Consider the following 18,193-nt stretch of genomic DNA (forward strand, 5'->3'; position numbering starts at 1 on the left):
AGATATTTTGATTTTTATTAGCAGCAATAAAAAAACTGTTTTTAAAACATGGAATAATCCAGTCCTTTCATTTTCCTGTCCATTTAATCTGAGCAGGTGATATTTCAATATATTGAGACATAATCAAGACTGATAAGAGCTTTCTAGATTATTGTGGGAGTCATAGCTCTGATTTATAGGGTCACATTAAAAGTGCTCTGTAGTTATACGCTAGAGCTGCAGCTGAGAATTTAGAAATACCAGCATAACCACATTGTGACATAGGTTGTGTCATCTCCTGCTAATGGAATGGAGCTTCCTTGATTTGTGGTTATTTTCTTAAGTTCTTTCTTTAAGAAAGTCAAAACTCTCACCTAAAAAGAAACAAGTTGCCTAACTAGAAAGATTGAAAACGAAATCTGATTCTTTCTGACATTTTTAGTGCCGACTACTGAACAAAAGACTTCTTTAGGGAAGCAGTTAGCTCAGAGGTTCTTTGAATATGAGCCATCTAATATATTAGACGTTTTTCAGTAAGTGCAGCAGTAGAGTGCCAGTTTCTGTTTTTAGCTCCTCACATAGTAAAACCAGTTCTGTCAGCAGGCATTGTATGAAATGCCCCAGCACATGATACCAAAGAAATACAGACATATAAGACAGGGATCCTGGTTTCAATAACTTAAGTCTAAATAGATGAGGGAACATTTTAAAGAGCAGATACAGGTGGGTGAGAAGAAGCATTGTGTTTGGTTAAGACTTTAGATTAGTTGGACTAGAGGGGTGAGTCATCAAAAAAATAGGCAATTCCAGAACACATTGAGGAATGCCTTCTTAAGGATGAGGCACTTGCAAAGTATGTGTATATGTAGAAAGAAGAAATGGTTTGATGAAGCAGGAGGCAGTGAGCTTGGTTTTACACTTGCTTGCGAAGTTTGAAATGATAGGAGGTGGAGTGGTTGTGCTCAGGAAGCAGCAGAAAGAGCAGGGCTGGAGCTCTGAGTGGGGGATTAGAAGGGGAGGCTGATTCCACTTCCTCAGCCTCGAGCGCCTGATTAAAGGCATGAAAATAGCACCATAGAGAAAGGCTGTGTTGAGAGGTAACTGCTGCCAGCTAGGTTGCCCACAGTTTGAGGCTAGGTGGACCCAGAGGGGCCCCTTCCAAATTTCCCCTAACTTTTGCCTCTGATTTCTTTAGCGATGTATACCACTATATTTGCCTCCACTGTTCTCCTACCATTCCTCATCCTTCAAAGTCCAGCACAATCCCTACTGTTCCAAAAAACCACAGAGTGGTCAGGGAGACCTCTGAGCTTGAGTTGAGGGAGGAGCCCTAAGAGCAATGTGGGAGAGAGGGAGCATGCAAAGGTCTGTAAAACCCATGTTAGTCCTCTACTGTTACCAGTGATCACAGAGTGTTTTCTCAAATCTTTTAAATTGACAGTCTTTATTTTCCATACGTATTGTATTATGTTGATCAAAAGTGTGCCTTTTGGTTAATTTGAGATACACAGTTTTGTTTAAATGCTAAAACTTACCAGTACTTCAAAACAAGGAAATATCCTACCCATTGGAAGAAATGAGTATGTTGGAAAATTTGCTGTAACTTTAAAAAATTTGGTATATTGTTTATCTGATGAATAATATTTGCTCAGTTAACTCTGTCACCTGAATGAATCTGCTTCTGGAAAGCAGTGACTAAATTGTATTTATGGAAGACAGACAGACACACTGAGACCAGTTAGGAAGACATTTTCAAAGTGAAACATTTCTGGTTTGCAATTTTATTTTTGTTCAAGCTTTCATACAGAAAACATTTATTTACCTTTCCTGTGACTATAACATGCCATTTAAATTTGACACATGAAATAGGAGCGTATGTAAACCAAGCTAGTCATAATAAATACCCACTCTGAATCAGTCCCATTGGATATTTAAAAAAAATCCTGAGTAAAGCATATTTCGTGATAAAAATGGGTACTATTAAAGCCAATGGAAATGGTATGGTATGAATTATATCTTAACTTTAAAAAATGTTATGATACATCTTGTCTGGAGAGAAATTTTTTCTGGTTGCTTATTGCAAATTTGAAGACAATTCTGTATTATTATATATGCATTTGTATGCATCTGTGCCTTGGGGTGACCAGACTAGAAACACACAAAGCACTGTGAATTTTAATGAGGGCAGGCTTTATTTAAAAATGTACAAAACAGAAATAATTGCCTAGGTGCTTTCTGGATATCATGTGTGGAATAATGAACCATGTCATCCTGCTTCTTGGTTTTAAAATTATTTACACTTTAGATACTTAAATGCACTGTTTTTGAAAGCAAAATTTTTAAACATATTATTAGACATAAGTCATATCCCAGAATTAAGGCATGGCTCTGCAAAAGTTCATTTAAACTAGTGAATATTGAAAGAATCAAGTTTAATTAACATGTATATGGTGGCAACGCAATGCATGAGCACAGCAAATGCACAGCAGTGGTAGAGATTTGTGGACCGGTTGGCATGTGACACGGTCACAGGCAGCTCTGTAAGTATGTAGCTGTTTTCATTCTGTTCTAGAGTGACTAATACAGGCGTACTTCGGAGATACTGTGCGTTTGGTTCCAGACCACTGCCATAAAGCGAATATTACAATAAAGCAAGTCACATGAATTTTTTTGTTTCCCAGTGCATATAAAAGTTATGTTGACACTATATGGTAGTCTGTTAAGTGTGCAGTAGCATTATGTCTAAAAAAACCAATTTGCGTACCTTAATTAAAAGTACTTTATTGCTAACCATCATCTGAGCCTCCAGTGACTCGTAATATTTTTGCTGGTGGAGGCTCTTGCCTCGATGTCGATAGCTGCTGACTGATCAGGGTGGTGATTGATGAAGGTTGGGGTGGCTGTGGCAATTTCTTAAAATAAGACAACAATGAAATTTGCCACATCGATTGAATTTTCCGTTCACGAACAATTTCTCTGAAGCACGCAATGCTGTTTGATAGCAGTTTATCTACAGAACTCCTTTCAAAAATTGGAGTCAGTCCTCTCAAACCCTCCCACTGCTTTATCAACTAAGTTCATGTAATATTCTAAATCCTTTGTTGTCATTTCAAGAGTCGTCATAGCATCTTCCCTAGGAGTAGATTCCATCTCAAGAAACCACTTTCTTTGCTCATCCAGAAGCAGCAGCTCCTCATCCGTTCAAGTTTTACCTTGAGATGGCAGCAATTCAGTCACATCTTCAGACCCCACTTCTAATTCTAGTTCTCTTCCTATTTCCACCACATCTCCAGTTACTTCTTCCACTGAAGTCTTGAACCCCTCAAAGTCATCCGTGAGGGGTGGAATCAACTTCTTCCAAACCTCTGTTAATGTTGATATTTTGACCTCTTCCCATGAATCAGAAATGTTCTGAATGGCTTCTAGAATGGTGAATCCTTTCTGGAAGATTTTCAATTTACTTTGCCCAGATCCTTCAGAGGAATCACTATCTATGGCAGCTATAGCCTTACAAAATGTGTTTTTTGAATAATAAGACTTGAAAGTTGAAATTACAGCTTGATCCATGGGCTGCAGAATGGTCGTGTTAGCAGGCATGAAAACAATGTTAATCTCATTGTACATCTCAATCAAAGCTCTTGAGTGAGCAGGTGCATTGTCATTAAGCAGTAATATTTTGAAAGGAATCTTTCTTTCTGATCACTAGTTCTCGACAGTGGGTTTAAAATATTTAGGGGCCGGCCCAGTGGCACAGCGGTTAAGGTCGCATGTTCTGCTTGTCGACGGCCCAGGGTTCACCAGTTCGGATCCCAGGTGCAGACATGGCACCACTTGGCAAAAAGCCGTGCTGTGGTAGGCGTCCCACATATAAAGTGGAGGAAGATGGGCATGGATGTTGGCTCAGGGCCAGTCTTCCTCAGCAAAAAGAGGAGGATTGGCAGTAGTTAGCTCAGGGCTAATCTTCCTCAAAAAAAAAAAAATTTAGTAAAATATGTTGGGAACAGATGTGCTGTCATCCAGGCTCTATTGTCCCATTTATAAGGCACAGGCAGAGTAGATTTAGCATACTTTTTAAGGGCCCTAGGATTAAATGAGCACTAGTTTCAACTCAAAGTCGCCAGCTGTGTTAGCTCCTAACAAGAGAGTCAGCCTGTCCTTTGAAGCCAGATATTGGCTTGTCGTCTCTAGCTGTCAAAGTCCTAGATGACATCTTCTTTCAATATGAGTCTGTTTCCTCTACTTTGAAAATCTGTTATTTAGTGTAGTCACCTTCATGAATTATCTCAGCTAGATCTTCTGGAGAACTTGCTGCAGCTTCTCCCTCAGCACTGGCTGCTTCACCTTGTGCGTTGATGTTATGGAGACGGCTTCTTTCCTTAAACCTCATGAACCAACCTCTGCTAGTTTCACACTTCTCTTCTGCAACTTCCTTACCTCTCAGCCTTCATAGAAGTGAAGAGAGTTAGGGCCTTTCTCTGCATTAGGCTTTGGCTTAAGGGAACGTTGTGAGTGGTTTGATCTTCTATCTAGACCACCAAAACTTTCTCCATATCAGCAATAAGGCTGTTTCTCTTACATTCATGTGTTCGGTAGAGTAGCACTTTTAGTTTCCTTCAAGAATTTTCCTTTGCATTCACAGCTTGGCTAGCTGTTTGGCACAAGCAGCCTAACTTTCAGCCTATCTCGGCTTTTGACAAGCCTTCCTTACTACGCCTAATCACTTCTAACTTTTGATTTAAAGTGAGAGACATGCAACTCTTCCTTTCACTTGAACACTTAGTGGCCATTGTATGGTTTTTAATTGGCCTAATTTCATTATTGTTGTGTGTCAGGGAGTAGGGAGGCTCAAGGAGAGGGAGAGAGATGGTGGAATGGACAGTCGGTGGAGCAGTCAGAACACACATAATATTTATCCATTAAGTTCGCTGTCTTATCTGGGCGCGGTTCGTGGTGCCGCGGACAATTACTAGATATATGTTACTCATGGTGACTAACCTTTTCATTTGTGTGGGTTTTGTGTTAACCTTTTCTTAAATTGCTGAATTGGAATGAGTGACTACTCAGATTGGTGTCTGGGGAGAGACAAGCCCTCCCCCAGATCACATCACAGAGCTTGAAGTCACTGCTGTCCTGAGCCTGTCCTCAGTTTCACAGTTCTAAGAGCTAGGACTAATATATAAACCAGAGCACTCATTTACTAGTTCATAATTACCAAAATGTTCGTGTTTGCCAACTGGCTTCTCCCTTCCAGCATCATGGTAACCGTTGCAGAGGTGAGCCTAGAATCCTGTCAAAGGTAAAGAGTTTCGAGAGATTAAATGTTCGTGTTTGCCAACTGGCTTCTCCCTTCCAGCATCATGGTAACCGTTGCAGAGGTGAGCCTAGAATCCTGTCAAAGGTAAAGAGTTTCGAGAGAGATTTCATTTCATTCCATCTTGAAAGATCTTATAGAGAAGATGTCACTTTTTGTTTTTTTTGAGGAAGATTAGCTCTGAGCTAACATCTGTGCCCATCTTCCTCCATTTTATATGTGGGACGCCTGCCACAGCATGGCTTGATAAGCGGTGCATAAGTCCGTGCCAGGATCTGAACCAGCAAACCCCAAGCCACTGAAGTGGGGCGTGTGAACTTAACTGCTGCGCCACCAGGCCAGCTCCAAGATTTCACTTTTTTGACTTCCCTACACAGGGCCAAAAATCTACATTTTCCTTTCCTTTGCCTCATGCTGACTGTTTCCTTCTCCAGTTCTGATGGTAGTTATGCATGATGGATCGTAATCACATTCTGATTCTGGTCTGGATGTTATAGTCTTTCCCTTGATTTTATAAAGTTCTTTAGGAGAATACACATACTGATTCTCAGTTTATTTGCACTCATATTCAATCTTATTCTGTTGATTTTTCTGAGTTTCTTCTCCTGGAAGCAGCCCGGATTTCTTTCACTTTGGGTTTTGAGGTGCAGCTCCCTGTTGCATCTGGATGTGCCCTGTGAGGATATTGAAGCCAAGAGGGTAGTGATACTTGAGGAGTTCTTTGTAGTCTCCTTAAACAGACCTCTGGACAAGGTTTCCTGGGATTATAGTTGTCATCGTGTCCCCAGGGGCTTGGCACCTGAATGATAGAATAGTAATTTTCTCTTGCGGTGGCTGCACAATGTGTTCTTGTTGAAGTCTTCTTTGAAGTTGCTCTTTTCCCCACCTTGCTTTCCAGCCCCTCACTGGGTCTTTCAGATGTTTTACCATGACTCTGAGTTGACACCGTCTAGCTTTTACTCTGCTCTCCTCCTCCTTACTAGCGTTATATAACTCCAGGTCACGTGCCCACCTTTGTTGGGGCGGTGGTACCTGACTCAACTGAACTGAAACGAGGGACTGTTCACCTTTCACCATCATGTTAGGCAATCCAGCTCCTTCCCTGCCCTCATGGTTCCTTCATCTTATCATCTCCTCTTTTTTTCCTCCCGTCCCCCACTCCCCTCTCTTTCTCATCCTCCTCCTCCCCACCCCAAGTTTAGACTGTTGGAATTTTTTTCCTTTTGTCCTCCTCCTCCTCTCGCCCCAAGTTTAGACTGTTAGCATTCTCTGAGCACAACACATTGTGATGCTTTATGTCTCTGTCTCTGAAGTAACTCTCATCTTCCCTGACAACCCTCCTACTATGGGATGTTTTATGCATCTTTACTATTGCATTTATCACACTATTTTTATTCCTTTCTTTCCTGCTAGACCGTGAGCTCCTTCAGCGTCTTGATGGTTCTGAAACCTAACACTTCCTGGCATATAAATGTTATTTCAATGGAAACACAGATATATTGTCATTCTTTCCCTCACTTTCATTCTTTCACTGAACAAACTCTGTTGAACACCAGCTATGTGGTGGTGCTGAGAATACAGTGGTGATCCAGATGAAAATATTCCCTGCTGTCGCTGAGCCTAGAGGGCATGATGAGGAGATGTGGAACAGTCAGAAGGAAATTACCGTCTAGTCCTGCATGCTCTGTCTGTGATCAACAAAATCCTGGAGGCTTTGTAGTGGTTGATATTCTTTCTCGTCCTTTCTTCACAAAACTGTTTGGAGATGTTAAGTGTGAAAATGTGTTTGTCGTCTTGAAAACAAAATATGGCATTAAGCATACAGAATCTAAACTGAGTAAAGGAGACCGAAAGATAACCATTTCTCTAACTTTAACTGCTGAAGACAGGGACAGAAAGAAAGGATTGTTGTTACAGTTGTTCGTCTACCGTACTTTATTTTTGATACCTTTTTATATCTAGAATCTTCCCTTGTGCTCTAAAGAGCTGCTTAAGAAATTAGAAATCATCAGATGCATCATTGCTTAAGTCAGCATTACTAAGAGTGACTTTAAACGTGTATAAAATCAACATTTTTGATGATACTCCAGTTCAAAACTTTGTCAACTTTCCTTTTGCACGTGTGCTTTCAGTAAAGCACCTTGTAGATTAGCATTTGTCCTAAACTGGACATGTTTTAGGGAAATTGTTGTATATCCCAGATGGGGAGCTGCTCCCCCAACCAAAGTACTACTATGTACCGTCCACTTGGTCTACTTCTGCATGAATGTTCATGAGACAAGCAAGAAAAATATAATTAAAAGTTGCACCTGGGCTGGAGCAGGCTGGGTTCTTTTTCTGGAAAATCATTTATTCCTTCATTTAGAAACTAAATTTTCCAAGAAATTGGTACCCAACTTGCAGCCAAGACACAATTTTGTTCTTAATTTTGTTGGCAGGAATCTTTATTGAAAAGAGCTTAAAATTTTCTATACCATTTTCTTAAAAGTACTTAATTAGTGTTTTTCTTTTAATAGACTGACATTCTTGGAAAAGCTGAGGAGAGCCAAATTTTCATTGTGAAGGATGGAACAGTACCTCTTTCTAACTACATTTACTCATTAATAATAATGATTATTATGTTGAGGGATTTCCCAAAGCGTGTTCATCAGGATGTTAATAAATCGCCCTCAAAAAGAATAGGAGTCAAATAAGTAGGAGATATTGAGTTAGATGATTGAAACAGGTTCATTTACTTTAAGATTTCTCAAAGTCTTTAAAATGCCCCATGCCACTGCTTCTCAAACTTGAAGGTGTGTACAGAAGACTGGCGATCTTCTTCACATGAAGATTCTGAGTAGGTAGGTCTAGGTTGGAGTCTGAAACTCTGCACTTCTTACAGGCTCTAAAGTGCTGCCAGTGTAGCTGGTCCACAGATCACACTTTAAATAACAAAGTTTTTAGGAATCTTCAAGAGGAGGCATGCTCTGCAGTGCTTCCCAGACTTCCTAACCATAGCACCCTTGTTTTTGGCATACCAGAAGCAGTCCATGGAGCCTACTTTGAGAATTTAACATTTTAAATTGAATCATTCAAATTACAAATGAATTTATAATTTAAATAGAAGTCTAATACAGAACTTCTAGGTTATTATCAGCTAAACAGCTAGTGTAAATCCCAAGACACTGAAAAATCGTTTAGCTAGTACGTGCAAAAAGAAAAATCAATATCGTGAACTGAGAAGACACCCACTTCATAAGATTGCAAGTTGTTACTAGATTGTGTACTTTTTATTTTTAATAGACCTTATAAATATTATTAAATGCCCAGGTCCTTAATTACACAGTTTTACTTTAGTTTTATTGCCTCCAGTTAATTCACTTATAAATTACTGTATTTCTAAATCCCCATATGTGCTGTGCTGGTGATTTCATTAGTCTTTAATCTTTGTTAACATTAGCATTTGGTGTGAAAAACTAATGATAAAAACAAATCTTTTATTTAAACAGCTTGAGATTTGATATGACTTACCATAGCCTTAATTGCAAATGATGTGAAACGAGAGTCTAGGGAGGTTGTTGAGAAAGCTGTTGAACCTGAAGCAAATTTTTAAATAAAAAAGCTTAATAAAGTTAATTAACACATTATAGGTGGCTTTTCCCTCCCTGGGTCTTCTGCTGCTCCTGGAATACATGCCTATTGAAACCCTTCTTTGAGCACCTGCCTCCTGTATTTGAGCTCTCAGTGCCTCATTTATCTCAAGCTGCATTTTAATTGGGGTTGTTATTTGTCTTGTCTTCCCTTTGAGACTGTCGCTTGGATTGGAGGTCAGGATCCTATTCATCTTTATACTTTCAATAACACCTGTAGTGTGGTACATGAGTAGAAGATCAATAATGCATTAATAAAGCATATCTTTTTTAAGATAATTCATGTAAAATTTACTTTTTAATCTTATGATACTTTAAGTTAAATTTTTTTCCTTTGTCATTTCCCGTCTTGATGGTTGTATCAGTTAGTGTTGCTTATTCATCGTGTAACAAGTCATCCTAAATCTCAGTGGCTCAAAGAGTGGTTTTTAAATTTCTCACAATTCTAGGTTGGCAAGGAGGTTCTTCTGCTGGTCTTGCCTGGGCTCGCTCAGGTGGCTTCAGTCAGCTGGTGACTTGGTTGGGGCAGGACTTCTTGACATGGTCTATCTCACATGCTGAGGTCTCTGCTGAAGCGGCTGGCATCCCTGGGCCTCGTCTCTGTAGCATCTTTTAATCCTGAGCTCTTTCACAGCATAGTGATCTCAAGGTTCCAAAAGAAGAAGCTGCAAGGCCTTTTCAGATTGAGCCTCACATGTCACACAAGGTCCCATCTGCCACGTTCTCTGAGTCGCAGGAGGCCAGCCCCGCCTTCAAGGGGTGAGCTGTGGGCTCTGCCTCTTCCTGAGACAGCGGAGGTGCGGGCTGCCAGAGTTACTCTGTGTCTATTTCTCCCCTCCGAGTTAAATAAGAACATTAGCACAATTTTACTTTCTTCAGCTCCTCGCCCTTTCATTTTGACAACATGTGGAGTTTATTTGAGCTTAATCTTCAATTTCCTGAATTAGTTTCTTGTGTCCTAATCCTTCCTCTATTATATTTGTTATCTTGTTTCAGAACTTCCTTTAAAGATTACTGAAGTCAAACTCTATTGACTCCTGACATGTCCTAAAATGCCTTTATTTTGCCTGCCTATTTGAATCATAATTTTTGGTCGGTACCAGAAGCTATTGCTGTGCCCAAATGCCAAACTGATTCTCATTCCTTTGTGAGCAGTTTATTTTTCCTCCATGGTAACATTTACGATCTTTTCTTTATCGTTGGAACTTACAAATTTCAATGGTTTAGGTCTAGATGTAGTTTATCTGTTTCATTCATTTTCTTTACTTATTGGCCCATTTTAAATGATTAGTTTTCAGCTCTGAGAAATTTTCATTTCTTGGTTCTTTTAATGTTTATTCTCCTTTTCTCTCTCTTCCTAGTGCTCTTAGTAAATGAATGCAATTCCTGGATCTAGTCTCTAAAGTGTTCTTTTATCTTTTTTCATCTCTTTTCTTTTTATCCTCTAAGAAAATTATTTAGACCACTCTTAGGAAATACTCTTTTAAAAAAAAATTTATTCTGCTATTCAGTCTTACTGAGATTTTTGTTTTTATCCTGTAACTTTTTTCCCCCAATCTCTGGCTGTTTCTCTTTTTCGTGCATACAGTTTTCAATTTAAACACAAAGGATATTAGTTCTACCTATTCCACTTTACTTTTTCTGTTTAGGGAATTTGGTCCCTTCTGGGCAGCAGTAGCTGGCTGAGGCTCTGCTCTGTCTCATCACTCCTTTTCTGCCCATGGCAACTGCTCGAGCGTGTCCAGGTCAGGGGCTGACCCCCCAGCAGCACTCTCTCCACCCTTGGTCATCTGATCTTTACCAGACCTAAGACCCTAAAGTCTGGTACTCCCAACCCTGAGCCTGCAGCTCCCCCTCCAACTGCTCCAACCTCTAATGCAGGCCCTTCTCTCTTTTGTGTTATGATTTCCTCTGGTTATTTTGCCATAGGTCTCCAGCCGTTATTTTTTCTGACATTTTGGCACATTAGTGCCACTTTTAAAATTTCTAGACTAATTTTCTGATCTTAAAAAAGAGAAAATGCCTTTTGTTATTTCACGGCGTTGTAAGTTGGGAAAGAGTGGAAATGTTTACACATCTTGTCCCTTGATCCAGTCATCCCCCTCAGAGTTTTAGTTACATTCTTACCCTGTTGGTTATCCCCATGCTGTCTTTTTATACCCTTTAACATTCCGGGGCACCTCCTCCTTTTCCCTCATCTATATGCTATAAAGGATCCCAAATCCTTAAAAAAAAAGACAGAAAAGTGAACTCGTAGTACTTTCCCAAAAGAAACTTCCATTTTTTTCTTCTTTGCTATTATAAGAAATAAGATATTTTTTGGAAAGGTTTAAAATACCAAAGTGCAATCTGTGTTTATCCAACACAGAGTTTTTACTTTTTATTAGCAGTTTTTCAGTGTTTATCTGTTGTTGCAGGGACCATGTCAACGCTCCGCATAACTCCAGGGAGCACTGTTCACACAGAACACAATATGAAGGGCCGCCTCAAGATGTGAGCAGTGTTGACCCTCATGTTCTGTACTAACCATGTGTTTTATTGTCAGAAATTATTATAGAATAGTATATGGGGTTGAGGGCATTCTATTTTGTAACGTAAGCCCCTTTTTATTGAATTTCTTCAAGACATTTATGAGTCATAAAATTATACTTTAGTATAGTTTTATAACCAGAAGTAGTTCAGTTCACTTAAAAATGGATAATCTTTAGTATTTAAGCTATTCAACACTATTGCATTCTATTTGTAAATCCTGTAAATTATTCTATCTATAGATCACATCTAATAAGAATTTTTCATATGTTTGTTCTGCTTTATTATTTTTCCTTTTTCATGGAAAAATAACTATAGAAGAATGCATAAAATGTGTTTGCAATTAAAAAACATTAAAAAGCAAATACATCCATTAGTGACTGTCCATGCCAGGCCAGCACCCCAAAAGTTCTTCCTGTAGTCCTCTGAGATCACAGCCCCCTCCTTCCCTGCAAAGGTAACCGCTCCTCTGACTTTGCTGATACTTCTTCCTTTGGTACTTATGTGTGCATCCCTCACAATCGGTTTTATCTTGCCTATTTTTTAAACTTTACATAAATGGAATTCTAATGTTGTATTCTTTTGTGACTTGCTTCCTTTATTCAACGTTATGCTCGTGAGAGTCATTCTGTTCTTTTTTTTTTCCTCATTGCTATAGGTGAAATACGTTACATGAATTTACCACAGTGTATTTATCCATTCCACTGTTAATTGTCATTTGGGTTTTTTGCAGTTCATGGCTTTCACAAAGAGTGTTACCACGACCATACTTAAATGTCTCTCCAGGTGTTTGTGTGCAAGAATGTCTCTAAATCAGGAATGGCATTACTGGGCTATGGAATATATGTATCAGCAACTCAACTGGATAGATGCCAAAATGTACTCCCAAGTGATGATTCCCATTGTGTGTGTAACTCATCAGCAGCCTGTGTGATATTTACCATTGTTTTACGTCCTTGCCAAAATTTGATATTGATAAATGTTTTGCCATTCTGGTAGTTGTGTCCTGATAGCTCATTGTGGTATGAATTTACATTTTTCTAATTGCTAATGAGGTTGAGCACCTCATTATTGGCCACCTAGATTTCCACTTTTCTGAAAGGCCTAGTCATACCTTTTGCTTATTTTTATATCAGGTTATTTTGCATTCATCTTTTAGTTGTAAAAATAAATCCATAAGTCAAAACACTTAACTACTGTATGTAGTTTATTCTCTAGAATTGCTATGCTGTTTGGCTTATAGTTCCCTTCTAAACAAATTCTTGCCAAGAAATTTTAATTTTGTGGATAAATAGTCTGATTAGAAGTTTAGGATATATCTATCTCTAAGCTTCCCAGACAGTTGCAGATTTTGGTAATACTTCTTATTTCCAGGATATTTTCAAACTGTAACTGAAAACTTTTATCTATTACTCCTTTTAGGATTCTAGAATAGGTTCCATATGGTCCTGAAGGTGTTTTACTTTTGAAGCGTATTCCTAATTTCCCAATACTTCATTCTTTTCTTCTGTAATACTTGTTCCAGTTTCATTATAAGTAAAGCAAAGAAACTTATATTTGCTACATAGGATAGTCAGTAATTTTTTAAATTTTTACTGTTATAATAGTTTGTTCATCTAATACTTAACAAACTTTTATTATCCTATATTATTAATATCTTACTTTGAATCAAATTGAAATAGTCATTCTTATTTTCTGTCCTTTGTTATTTTTCTTTATTTGTTCTTAGGCATTCTTATTTTATCAGTTTTGAAATGGTTGTCATCAATCTTCGTAGAATTTTCTGAGTGTTCAAAATGAGGTCATGAGGTCTGAGGGTTCAAAATATCAAATTTTGGCAAGGACGTAAAACAATGGTAAATATCACACAGGCTGCTGATGAGTTACACACACAATGGGAATCATCACTTGGGAGTACATTTTGGCATCTATCCAGTTGAGTTGCTGAGGTGTCCAGATTGCTAATGCAAAAGAAAAGAGAAAAAATATGTAGAGTCCAACTTATTTCACTGGATAAGATGAAATAAAGTATACTTAGTACACTGTGACCAAAAAGTATCAGTAAAGAGAGAAGAAATGAGTAAATGGGGGAAAATGCGGTATCTAGTTGATCTTCTATCCCAGAGAGATTTAGCACAGAGATGATTTTGTAGATTAGTATCATCTATAGTAAGAGGGATTATAGATATTGAATCATAGGTTGTGCCCATACACTGCATCCGTAGCCGTATGTTACATCTGTAGCCTTCATATATTACATCCACAGCCTCAAGCTTAAATAATCACACTAGAATGTATGTGGCCTGCACGCTTGAGCAGAAAAACTTCCTATTAAACAATGATCGTTCACTGTAAGATTGAGATACACACACAGTTGTACTAACAGTTTCACATAAAAGCTTCTTTGTGTTCAATAGAGATTATAGTTAAAACACAGAGTCAGCCTTCCAAAAAGTGTTTCTACAAGGCTCAGAAGAATGAGTTCTGAGTTGAACAGAATGATAAAAATAGACCCAGGTAAAGAGGAAGTTCGGTAAGTGAAGGCTGGGATAAAATGAGAACACACTTGTAAGAGTTGGTTGCAGACTCATCTCTGAGCTTTGCACAGCCAGAGGGGAGCAGTCAGCGCTGTTTCCAGTATTCGTCATGCCCTCAGGAAGAGCACAGCTTCCTGGCCTTCAGGTGCCTTTTTAGAGAGAGGCGTGATACGATAGACAGCGTTCTGAAAACTCCTGAGGAACACTCACATCAATTCAGAATGTAGAATTTGTCTTATCTTTGTGTCAGCCTCAAGAGTCAGAGAACTTTGTTTCCTATTTTTAACACAAACCCAGTGCAGGATCGCTTCTGTACCATTCCTGCTACTCGGTCATCTGAGCTGTGATTAAAGACCTCTTGTGATGGGGAAGATACCACTTTTAAAGGCAATCAGTTCTTGAAATTTTGCACATTTGACCGTTTGCTCAAAAGGAAAGACCTGCCTGAGTTTTGCCCTCATGCCTTCAACCTTTAATTTGATTAAAAGCAATATAACCATTAGCCAAGTTTGATTCAATGTATAAAGACAATAATATAGGCTAATAGAAGTTGGTTACAAAGCCTTTAGTTTTTGGTCTAGCTCTCGGGAGCATAACCTAAAAAGTCTAAATTTGCTGTCCTTCACAGTCCTTCAGAGGTTTGTAGACATCTGCTTATCTGCATAGTCCTTCTCTTCTTCAGGTCAAACTTTCTCTTCTTGTTCTAGTAACTGTTCTTCCTGTGTCCCCAACTAAAATATGAGCTCGTAAGGAGCAGGGCCTTTCTTATTTTGTCCCCATTCCTGTGCCTGGAAATATGACTGAATGACTGAATCCCTTCACCATCCTACTCATCCTCTTTTGAATGGATACACTTGTGTCCGTTCCTGTTAGCGGACCCATTATAACTGAAAGTGGATATGTCCCAAGGAGCCTGAGGGAGAGGTGCATACTCACTTGTCCCCCTCTTCCTAGCATCTTAAATGCTGATATCAATATAGCATAACCTCACCTTGGGTTTGGGGCAGCCTTGTCTCATTCATGGTTTCCTCATTTTGCTCTTGAACCTAAAGTGCCTAAATCTTTTTCCCGGTGTGCTGCTGCACTAATCTAAATACAAGACCCTACATTTATCCCTGTTGTTTTTAGCCCATAGAGACAACTCATTACTAGGGTAGCAATGTTTTTCATATTTTCATTTTGTTATCTGATAAGGTAGTGTTCTTAGTCGTCAAAGAACTTGAGCACGCCTTATATATTATTATTTACGTTATGGCTAAAGTTTTTGGTTAGGATTGTGTCAAGATCAGAGCTCTCTGGCATTACATTAGGAACCTCTCTAGGATGATATGTTTCGTTCAGCTATTTACCAATGGTGAGAGTCAGCAGTTGTCCTTGTGCCAGCCCCATTTCTATTATGCCTATTATAATATGGGAGAATTCTAATATCACACATGCCTCACTGGAGTCTAGACACATTTCCGTGGTTATGCTGCCAGAGACAGAAATTAGATCATTTTACGTGACTTTTCTTTGAAGTGCCCCCTTTTGGTTCTCACAAATCATCTCTTGGATAAAATCCTTTTAAGAATCTCACCTAAGATCTAAGTCTAGCTCTCTAGTTTGTAACGTGAAGAGAGTCTACTTTCTTCTTTCCAAAAAACAGCAGTGGCATTTTCCTACTTCCAGTTTTTTGACGCCTCTTCCATTCTCGGTGATTCTCCAGAAAGCTCCAAAATGTTCAGCAACCTATTTGTAAGTTTTCTCAGGTTCCTAGGATGTGATCGCCTCAAGTCGAAGTGATTCAGGGAAGCATGAGGCCTGATTTCTCAGATTTCTCCTTGCTTTTTTCTTTGCTAGTAGGAAAAAGTAATAACATCATCCTGTGACTCTAGTCTTAGAGCTTGATTCCTCCAACTCGTTGAACTGTTACGAGGACTACAAGAAAATGGTCAGGAAATCTTAATAGGATTGTAACTTGTCAGTTTTGTGGCATCCCTCCTCTGCCTCATGTTGGTTGTGTTATTTTGGGACTGTTCCAGAGATGAGGGATGGGGAAGTGTCTCACCCTTAGTTATGCCTGGGTACCGTGGTCGTCATTCTTCATCCTGTGGGTGTTAGCAATTGCCTGAAATGTCTCTCCTAGTCTTTGAGGAATCAGAGAATAAAAACATCATCCCTGCCAGTGAAAATCTCCTCTCCTGCTGAGTAGTAGTTTCTTTTACAAATCTGTGAGCTCTTCACAACCTCTTATATCAATTTTAGTGTTGGTATTCCATCACTTGAATCTTGCTATACTTTGCCTTGATCTGATTCATATTATGCTGCCTCAGCTAGATGATGAGCCATTACTGGGCAGAGTGGTCTTCAGAAAATGTTCATCTGATAGCATTGATCCTGGACAGTCAGGGTCATCAAATAAATTAAGTGTGAAATTAAGTATGGTACACTCACAATGATGTAATATAATGACAATAAGATTCTATGTCTCTCTCTAAACAGTACACCTCCTTCTATTTATAATGAAGAATTAATAAATAATTACTTCCCCAGCGATGTTTCTATTTCTCCTTTTCTCAAATTCTGTTTGTTCACTGAATTTTTGCTTCTCTTTTTCTTATACTGGTTATTTCATGATATTATACTCTTGACATTTAAAATTTTTGATTCTTGGCATTATTTGTCTCACTGTTGCATAGTAACATTTCTGTTCTTTGCAACCATCTGCTTATTTTAAGGTGTGTAGTTTTTCAATGGCATAGAATACTTTCATATCTTTACTTGGCTTAAATGCTAGTCTAAAATCTTTATGTGTGGCATTTTTTTCTTCGTAGACCTCATATCTTGTCTTTAATGAGCACTTGGTAAATATAGAAATGGATATTTTAATCCAGTTGTTGATATTTTAAGCATATTTTATATCTCAATAAGCACACCCCTGAAAAATACTGAAAAATGAAGATTGCCATAGAATTATTCCATTGTGTTGTATAAAGAATTAGTAAGTCCGTGTTTATGAGTGAGGAAAGTGGGGCTCAGTGAGGTGGTAACTTACCCAAGGACACTTAGGTTTTTGTCCTAGACTCATTCAAGTCTGAAGTTCCTCTTCCTCTAACTTGGGGAGTTGCTTCTCCTTGCAGATGAGGGTCCACCCAAGCCTGGGGCACCATGGAAATGGGAGACAGAGAATTCACCTGCTAGAGCAGGCTGAGGACTCTTCGTGAAGCTGGCATCTGGGGAAGATGCACAAACTTGTAAGACCCATTGTCCGTTTCTGCCTGTTAATAAAGCAACCACTGGTAGAAACCTAGAACCTAAACTCGTCTTCACTAATGTGGAAGTCAGGAGAGTGAGGAATGAGATGGAGGCTCCGGTGGTATGCCCGTCTTCCCTTGTCTTACAGATTATGATATTAGAAATAAACAGCAAGCTGCTATTGGATGTTGAGGGAATGGGGAAAAAATCCCCAGATTATACTACAGAACTGAACATTGTGGAAGTTGATAAGAAATTGAAATACAACAGTTGAGTAATTTTTGGGAGAAAACTGTAAAGAATGTCAAGAAGAGTACTTAGGATCTCAGGTGTCCACATACAAGTATACAGAGTAACATATTGAACAAATAAGGTGTCATGAGCATCATAGCACTTGGTGAGGTTTGCCTAATGACTGGAATGAGACATGGAAAAGATGGTCAATCCTTCATTCATATATTCGTTTATTCAGCAAACAATAATGGAGTATCTATTATATATTCCAGGCACTAAGCTAGTCTCATGGTATGATAGATGGTGCTTTCAACGAGACAGTCGGAGAGGCAGACATGTAAACAAGTCATTAAAATATTTACGTTTTAGGTGGGGATCTTTTCTCCATCTTTTTCAAATTTGTCAAAAGTCCATATCATATCAGGTCATTGAGTCTCCTGGCGAACACGCTGCTTGCAGTGTGTGTTACCTTAGGCCCCCCATCTCCTGCCAAGAACCCGTTCTTCTGTCACAAGCTACAGGCCTGAAAAACAGATTGTCTTTTCAACACCATCTCCATAGCCATCATCATCTTTGGATAATCAGATTCCTCTAAGGAAACAAAATTATCTGTAATACTCCACCAAAGGTATCCTTGTTACTGTTACTAATGCCTTGCATTTCTTTTAAATGCAGTAGACTTTTGTTTATTTTCAAGCCTGCTTTAAGTTTTAAACTCTTTTTTTTCCTGTTACATAAGC

General features: G+C 38.8%; 1 protein-coding gene across 49 annotated transcripts in view; it reads left to right on the forward strand.

Moving 5' to 3' along the window:
• The window catches only part of PKP4 (plakophilin 4), a 228,323-nt gene that overhangs the window by 52,661 nt on the left and 157,469 nt on the right, over positions 1 to 18,193 (forward strand). The gene's annotated exons all lie outside the window — the stretch shown is intronic.

This window comes from Equus caballus, chromosome 18, assembly GCF_041296265.1.
Source record: "Equus caballus isolate H_3958 breed thoroughbred chromosome 18, TB-T2T, whole genome shotgun sequence".
In the NCBI taxonomy this organism is placed as follows: Eukaryota; Metazoa; Chordata; class Mammalia; order Perissodactyla; family Equidae; genus Equus; species Equus caballus.